Source organism: Rhinopithecus bieti, unplaced genomic scaffold (genome assembly GCF_001698545.2).
Source record: "Rhinopithecus bieti isolate Rb0 unplaced genomic scaffold, ASM169854v2 scaffold_6935, whole genome shotgun sequence".
Classification (NCBI taxonomy): Eukaryota; Metazoa; Chordata; class Mammalia; order Primates; family Cercopithecidae; genus Rhinopithecus; species Rhinopithecus bieti.
This window is the reverse complement of record NW_016805255.1, coordinates 1,235,241-1,241,265: the sequence shown is the minus strand read 5'-3', so window position 1 is coordinate 1,241,265 and position 6,025 is coordinate 1,235,241.

Sequence of the window (6,025 nt, the reverse complement as noted above, 5' to 3'; positions counted from 1 at the left end):
ATTATGTTTGAACCTGAAGCCACATTTTTAAGGCAGTCTAATATTTAGTTTCTCTAAAAATATAGCAAAAGATTTCTACTTGTTCAGATTTAGCGATCACTGTTTTTTTTTTTTTTTTTGGAGACAAGTCTCGCTCTGTCGCCCAGGCTGGAGTGCAGTGGCTGGATCTCAGCTCACTGCAAGCTCTGCCTCCCGGGTTTACGCCATTCTCCTGCCTCAGCCTCCCGAGTAGCTGGGACTACAGGTGCCTGCCACCTCGCCTGGCTAGTTTTTTTGTATTTTTTTAGTAGAGACGGGGTTTCACCGTGTTAGCCAGGATGGTCTCGATCTCCTGACCTCGTGATCCGCTCGTCTCGGCCTCCCAAAGTGCTGGGATTACAGGCTTGAGCCACCGCGCCCGGCCCCCCTGCTTTTTCCTTTTAAGAGCAAGGATGGTACACTATATTTTATCTCTCCACAGTACTTAGCTATCCCTGACCTCTGCAGGCGCCAATCACTGCACAATCACTGCACATTTCTGGGCTGGCATTTGCTTCCAGACTCAGCCTCACCCACCCCTGTCACTGGCTGAGGCCACTGTGCAGCATTACAGGTCAGGGCCCACAGACTCCTCCTCCATCAGCTCCCTCCAGGCTGAGGCCGTGAGAGGAGTACAATGAGACACTCAAGAGGCGGTTGGTGTTTGCAGACCCCTCTCCGCCTTGCCTTTCATGCAATCTGGCCTTCTAAGAATTAATTTTACTCCTGGACTCCTTCTGATGTAACCTGTATGCAAAAATCCAGTCCCACACCCTAAAAGCTCTTTGACCTGGACCAGGTGTTCCTCACCCCAGACCTCAGGCCCTGTGGGCACCTGAGGAAGTTCTGCAAGATCAGGAACCCCCGGGTTCCATGCCTTTTTAGGCCATTCAGATGCATTGCGGCTTTGGGGAAAGGGAGGGTCAGGAAGGTGTGGAAAAGTGAAGTCTCATCTTTCAGAAGATAACCAAAAGCAAGGAAAGGAGAAAGAGGAAGCAAAGCAAACAGAAAGGACAGGGAAACACAGGCCTGGACAAGGAGGAGGATTTTCCAAACTTCCTAGACTTTCGGGACCCCAGAGAGTTCACAGTAGCTCTGCTGCTTCACACAGCATCACCAGCATGTATCCGATTCTTAGACTTCAATATGTGTGCATCCCATAGAAATGGGCCTAATTAATGAGCGAGACTCCAGGAAAGAGCATCAGTCAGTCAACACAATTCCAGTACCCCATGAAGTATCCAGAAAAAAAGCTAGAAATCCAACTTTCCATTACAGAGAGGTGAAACCTCCTCCCAGAGACTTAAGGAAACAGGAGCCTGTGCCCTACTGTGTGGGATTCTGGTAAATCTCCCACTGGAGGTCCTGACTCAACTTTCAAGCAGACCTGCCTCTAGTTTAACGTTTTCATCTGGAGGCACCCTCCCCTTATTTTAATAAGCAGTAAAGAAGACTGTCTGGAAATCACAGCAACTCTTTCAATAAAACTTAATGTTTACAAAGAAAAATACTCAATTTAAGTGGTTATCAACCAGCAATATTTTAGTACTTTAGACAAGATATTTCAAATAGATCTCTATTTTCTCAGTCACAGATTTACCTCAAAAAGTTTTGTATTATAAAAACAAAACTCTATAACCATTCCAAGGGTGATGAATCAAAAAAGTTCCCACACGTCTCATTTAAAAATCAAAATACTTTCAAATATTTAAATACTTACACCCTGAAATCAACAAAATAAAGGAACCCTCAGCTGGGTTCTCACCACCAGAAGAGCTGCATTCCTGTTCCCGAAGCGAGAGTGAGCCCTGAGCCTCGAAGGGGCAACCAGACACCCGCGCCCAGTCCTAGGGGCTTTCAAGAAATCTGACTGTGGCCAACGTAGGGCAGTAAGCCGGAAAGGCTAAAAAGAAAGGTAATCGCCATAGTTTTGTTACTGCAGGCTTGGAAAACAGAGAGAGGGAAACCCCACCTCCTGCAGATACCTTAACTAAAATCAGTTCTGACTTGGATATTCTACACAGATAAAGCTCAGCAAGTACGCAAGATTTGGCATCCTGCCTTTTCACCTGATTCTTAGCCTGTGAACACATTTTATGCTGCAACCAGACCGCATGATTATCACAGGTTTTTATTTCCATCTAAAATATTTCTTACAAAGAAGTAACATTTCTTCAGCTCTTCAGCAGCCACAGGCCTGCAAGCAGCAAGGACCCTGTGTGATCAGGACGGTCTCCATTACCACAAAAGCTAAGGTCACACTCATTTAGACCCCAACCACTCCACCGAGCAGATGTGCAGAGCTGGAGTTTACCCAGCTACCAGGACACATACACTCTCTGTTCGCTACAACAGGCCAGCCAAGTGGGAGAAACGCCACTGATTGGAAGACTGAAGCCAATACTCTCAGTAGGATCTCAGACAAGGATGCTCACTGCAGCATTACTTGTACCATAAAGGATTTGACACCATAAATTGCAAATAGCAGCCTACAAGCCTGTCAGGGAAATGGTAAATAATGGCTTCATCATATGTGAAATATCATATAGATATCTGAAATGGAAATCGGTTTTATGACAACTTGACAAGCCAAAAAGTCAGATTCTAAGTAAGATCTACCAATATAAAGACACAGAAGCACTCGCGCAGAGTGGGAGACAGGAAAAGAACACGTATAAAAATGTTAGCACTGGGAGATGGACACATCATGCTTTTCTGGTTTTCTTCCTCTAAACTATGTTTCACTAAACCCTTTACAAGAAGTATGCAAAATTTTAATAACTGGGGAACTGTACCATCCTTAGGTTGTTTAGCGCCTCTCTGGGGCTGAATTCCTCTCAGCTGGAAGGACTCTCCTTCCAGAGGCTGCCTCAAATCCCTCACACCCTCTCAGGGCCCTGTGCATGGCTCCCCACCCCAGTCATGTGACTGCATTCTGGATTTTGAGCTCATCAGGACAGTAACTGGGGCTTGGTCTTCCCTGACTGCAGGGTCAAGGTAAACGAAGATCCAGTGAGCCTGACGGACAGGAAGGAGAGGGAGCCAGAACAGGCCACGCAGGAGGAGCGCAGATGGGAGTTCAGAAGGCTGGTGGGCAACTGGGTGGGGTGGGCAGCCTCGGAAATGACCATGGGAGAGGAAGCCGAAGGCCACGGGCTCAGTGAATAACAGACTCATCCCCGCAGACAGAGTCATCAGAAGGTGATGGGACCTCAGAGACCTCTGGGGCTGGGGGTAACCCGGAGTGACACAGGGCAGGGACAGGAGTGGAGGGGATGGCACAGTCATGGGTGGAAGCGAAAGACATTTCAAGCCAACCTCTGGAGAGAGACAGGATGTGCAGAGAAAGGACCTCACTCCATTTAGAGGCCTCTGGCTCTTCTGGGAGAACCAGCCATGTTTCGGTGATGTGAAGAGGTGGCATGTGGAGAGGGGCATCTGCAAGGAGGGATGGGGGTGCAGGAGCTTCTTTATGCAAAGGCAGAGGCTCAGGCAAGAGGGTGGAGAGGAAGCGCGGACTTCACTAGACTGACTACAGATGCAGTCCATCTGTTGCAGGCAGCCAACGTGCAACTTTGGATAGCCACACAGAAGAGGGTCTCCCTCTCAACCGTCCATGGGAGCAGAGTAGCCAACAGGAAGGTGGGGTAGGCCCAGGAAGAGAAAGGACTGACAGCTGGTCCATGCTGCTACGTTTAGGCAGGGTTCAGAAGCAATACTAACGATGAGGTGTTTGAGGCATGGACCATGGGGACGTTCAGTGGCAGGGTGAACCCGCCTGAAGGAAGCCAACTCTGCAACAAAGATGGACACAGACTAGCCTGCCCTTCCCACTGGCAGTGGGGACAGACCCCACATGCAGCGAGACAGCAGAAAGACAAGACCAGGGGGAACATGATCCATCAGGACTTGGCCCCACAGCAGCACCACCTTGCACTTGACCATCTCTGCCCTGCCTGGGGCAGCCCTGCAGCCACAAGCCCAGTTTCAAGAAATACCTGTTTCTGACCACAAGCATCACAAGAGTGAAACTAAGCAATGCTTGCTTCCTGTCTCCCAGCATGAAAACTAGGAAGGCTGACTGGGTCACAAAACAAAAAGAATTTGATGAATGGAAAAAATGAAAAGCAAATTCGGGGTAATGGTAACCCAGAGAGAAGGTGGGAAGGCATATGTAGTTTCAAGTGTATTGGTCATCAAAATGTCTAAAGCTGAGTGGCGATTCACTGTATTGTTCTTCCTATCATTTTTCACATAAAGGACTGCCTAATAAACATTTTATTATTATAGAGTACAATAAGGTACATGCCAAAATCATTATTAGTACTGGTTGAGTATCCCTTATCTAAAATGCTTGACACCAGGAGTGGTTAGGGTTTGGAATTTTTTAAAAGATTTTGAAATATTTGCATTATATACTTACAGATTCAGTATACCTAATCCAAAAATCTGAAATCCAAAATGCTCCAATAAGCATTTCCTCTGAAGGTCATGTCAGTGCTAAAAACGTGTCAGGTTTGGAAGTACTTCAAATTTTGGATTTTCAGATCAGGGATATTCAACCTATATTATGTTTTCACTTATTTTCAAACAAGCAATGTAAGTATAATTTTTTCAAGTGTAAGCTTAGAGCAAAAGCTCTGCACTTCTCTTAAATGCAAGAGTACACATATATCTTTTTGGATCACATCACAGGGTTGTTCAGAGGCTCATCCCTGGATGTCAACCACACGTGCCTACCGTCAGCGCTGAATGGTTGGTCGCTGGCCTCCTCGTGACAGGCCCACTGGGAAGACACCTCCATTCTGGCAGGTGTGACCACAGGAGGGCCCCTGCACAGAGGCCCACAGCTGCCCGTCTCTGCTTTCTAGGACAGCCAGTTGCACCTGCCTCTAGGTACCCACCTTTCTGTTGGCTGCTTTCGTTTTTAATACCACTCTTCTTCAGACTGTCCTCTTTGCAGGGTCCCATACTCTGAACCAGGTGCAACCAATCCTAATATCCCTTGAGGCCCTGCTCTGACTGGCGCCAATAAGCTAAACCACAGCTGGCCAAGATAGGAAAAGCGATTTAACCTGCCGTCCCTCTAGGATGGGATTTCACCCAGCTCTCCAGAGTCTCAGTCTGATAATGTGGGAACCACAGGTGTAAAGGCAAAGGGGAAAAAAGCAGGATACAGGAAACATTTTACAGCAAGGTGGTCCAATAGGGTCCCTCACATCACCTGCCACACCACTTCCTTTAACATGGCTTCTGCTTCAAGTTCAAGTTTAAAAAAATTACATTTAGAGACAGGATCTTACTCTGTCACCCAAACTGGTCTCAAATTTCTTGCCTCAAGTGATCCTTCCACTGCAGCTTCCCAAAGCACTGGGATTACAGGTGTGAGCCTAAACTTTGAGCTTTTGATGTACACAATGTTGAGTTGTTAAGCCAGGACAAGACATCAAACAATCCAATTCCAACATGGCAAACTCATCATTAAGGAAGGAGGAGAGGCAAAGATGCTGCTGAGGAAACCTTTCACTAGGGAACGGAAAGCCCAGCCAGAGACGGTGCCATGGACAGGGAGCATCCTGAAGACCAGCAAGCTAGCTGACACTCAAGGCCAGCCGAGCATCACATTTACAGGCTGTCACAGCCTCCCTGTCTTCCTGGGATTCTGCAAAACACAATTCCCCAGGGAGGACAAGCACTTAGAATTCTCCCCTGGCACAAAGCCTGCTTGCTCACACTGGATCACTTGGAAACATAATTTAAATCCTTCCTTCCCCATTAATCTGTTACTGAGGCTCACTGTGATATAATCATTTTATATAGAGAACTCTGTCGCTGAATCTTTATATCTAAACCCACTCAGACAGCTAAAGCATACGCCAGCCTTAAGCCAAATGCAGCTCCCTAAAGAAACCAGCACCCCGAAGAGACCACAGGATTATCCAAGAGCCACAGGCAACCAGAAGGAGAAGGAGCAAGGGTTCTGGCTGCCAAGAGTGGTCGACTGATG